Below are 3,139 nucleotides of genomic sequence, written 5' to 3'. Positions count from 1 at the left end.
ACCATTGCTTTCAAGCACTATTATTTAAGTGATTCCTTTTCCATGAAGATTTCCCTCAGTCAAAGCAAGTGTTTCTTCCCCTGACCTCCTCCACCATTTGACACATATTATCTGCCCCCTCAAGAGCAAAACAATGGAACTTGGCTGCGGATGGTGATTGCAGCCATGAAATTAAAAATACGCTTGCTCCTTGGAAGTAAAGTTATGACCAACCTAGACAGCATATTAAAAAGCAGAGACATTACTTTGCCAACAAAGGTTTGTCTAGTCAAGACTATGGTTTTTCCAGTGGTCATGTATGGATGTGAGAGTTGGACTATAAAGAAAGCTGAGCACTGAAGAATTGATGCTTTTGAACTGTGGTGTTGGAGAAGACTCCTGAGAGTCCTATGGACTGCAAGAAGATCCAACCAGTCCATTCTGAAGGAGATCAGCCCTGGGATTTCTTTGGAAGGAATGATGCTAAAGCTGAAACTCCAGTATTTTGGCCACCTCATGCAAAAAGTTGAATAATTGGAAAAGACCCTGATTCTGGGAGGGATTAGGGGCAGGAGGAGAAGGGGACTGCAGAGGATGAGATGGCTGGATGGCAGCACCGACTCAATGGATCTGAGTTTGAGTGAACTCCGGGAGTTGGTGATGGACAGGGAGGCCTGGCGTGCTGCGATTCATGGGGTCGCAAAGAGTCGGACATTTCTGAGCGACTGAACTGAACTGAATAACTCACTGTGGACTTCTGGGGCCAGCTCTGAAATCACTCTGCACTGGAGGGCTAGAGGTGAACAGAAACACCTAGTGGAGGCTGCTCTCTGCTTTGACCCTGTGAAGCATTTTCAAATGGAAACTTCAGCTTCTTAGACCCAGTGGCTTATTTTCTTTAAAATTTAATTGACCACAAGTATAATTCTATCAGTATTATCACAGCCATACTTCAGGAGAGAATGTAGTCAGGTCTCCCCCCAAAGTTATCGCCCTTTGCCTACTCTAGGTACCTCATATAAATATTTGTACAGTATTTATTTTGTGACTGACTTGTCAGCATAATGTTTTCAAGGTTCATCCATGTTATAGCATGTATCAGAATTTTTTCCCTTTTCAAAACAGAATATTGTTGCATTGTACCACATGTTGTTCATTCATCCAGTGATAACATCTGAGTTGTTTCCATCTGTTGGCTATGTAAATTATACTGCTATGAACATGGTTGTGCAAATATATGCTAGAAATTGCTGCTTTCAATTCTTTTGGATCTACACCCTGAAGTGGAATTGCTGACTCATGCGGTAATCCTGTTTAACTTTTTGGGGAACTGTTATACGGTTTTCCATAATGGAAAACATTCCCAACGGCAATGCACAAGAGTTCCAATCTTGACATATCCTTGCCAACACTTGTTTTATTCTTTTAAATAATAGCCATCCTAATGGGTATAAGTGGTACCTTACTGTGGTTTTGATTTGTATTTCCATAATGGCCAATGATGTTGAGCGTTTTTTTCATGTGCTTATCGGTCATTTGTATTTCATCTTTGGAGAAATGTCTATTCAAGTCTTTTGTCCATTTTTGAGCTGAATCATTTTGTTGTTGAACTGTAGGTTTTTAAAAAATATATATTCTGGATATTTAGCCTTCATCAGATATAAGATTTTACAAACATATTATCTCATTTTGTGCCTGCCTTTTCACTCTGTTGACGGCGCACTTTTTTTTTTGTTTTGACAGTGCACTTTGATGCACAAAAGTTTTGAAGTTTTCTTTTCTTGTCTTATCGAAGAAATCATTGTCATATCTGATGTCATGAAGATTTGTACCTATATTTTCTTCTAAGGGTTTTATAGTTTTATCCCTTAGGTTTGATTAACTTTAATTCATCTTTGGTTAATTTTTGTATGTGTTGCAAGGGAAGGATTCAAATTCATCCCTTTGCCTGTGGATAACAGTCCCCACAACCCCCACCATTTGTTGAAAAGACTATCCTCTTTTCATTGAGTGGTCTTGGCATCCTTGTCAAAAATCAGTTGATCGTATATACAAGGGCTTACTTTTGGCTCTCTGTTCTATTGGTCTCTGCATCATCTTCATGCTAGTACCATTCTGTTTTGATTACCGTAGCTTTTGTAGTAAGTTTTGAAATCTGGAAATGTTAATTCTCCAACTTTGTTCTTCTTTTTTAAATATATTCCTTTTATTTGTTTAAAATTTTTTTCCTTTCATTTTTTTAAAACTTTATTTTTTATTGGGGGATAGCTGATTAACAATGCTGTGATAGTTTCAGGTGAACAGTGAAGGGACTCAGCCATACATACACACGCATCCATTCTCCCCCAAACTCGCTTGCCATCCAAGCTGCCACATAACATTGAGCAAAGCTATATGTGCTATAGAGTAGGTCCTTGTGGGTTATTCATTTTAAATATAACAGTGTACATGTCCATTCCCAACTCCCTAACTATCCCTTCCTTCCATCCTTCCCTCTGGGAACCATAAGTTCATTCTCTAAGTCTGTGAGTCTCTTTCTGTTTTGCAAGTTCATTTACATCATTTCTTTTTAGATTCCACATATAAGGGATGTCATAAGATATTTCTCCTTCTCTGTCTGACTTACTTCACTCAACACGACAATCTCTAGGTCCATCCATGTTGTACATGGCATTATTTCATTCTTTTTAATGGCTGAGTAATATTCCATTGTATATATGTACCACATCTTCTTTATCCATTCCTCTGTCGATGGACATTTAGATTGCTTCCATGTCTTGGCTACTGTAAACAGTGCTGCAGTGAATATTAGGGTGCATGTATCCTTTTGTATCATATTTTTCTCTGGATTTATGCCCAGAAGTGACATTGCAGTGTCATATGGTAGCTCTATTTTTAGTTTCTTACAAATATATTCTTTTTTAAATTGCATATCTAGATAGCATGCATTTCTGAAAGATATTTTCAAGAGTGGCAAAGTCAGAATCTTTAAAACTCTAATATAGAAATTAAACTATTTCCTTTTTTTTTAAATTTTATTTTATTTTTAAACTTTACATAATTGTATTAGTTTTGCCAAGTATCAAAATGAATCTGCCACAGGTATACATGTGTTCCCCATCCTGAACCCTCCTCCCTCCTCCCTCCCCATACCATCCCT

The sequence above is a fragment of the Bison bison genome, unplaced genomic scaffold (assembly GCF_000754665.1).
Source record: "Bison bison bison isolate TAMUID 2011002044 unplaced genomic scaffold, Bison_UMD1.0 scf7180017864331, whole genome shotgun sequence".
NCBI classification, from domain to species: domain Eukaryota; kingdom Metazoa; phylum Chordata; class Mammalia; order Artiodactyla; family Bovidae; genus Bison; species Bison bison.
This window is presented reverse-complemented; position numbering follows the sequence as displayed.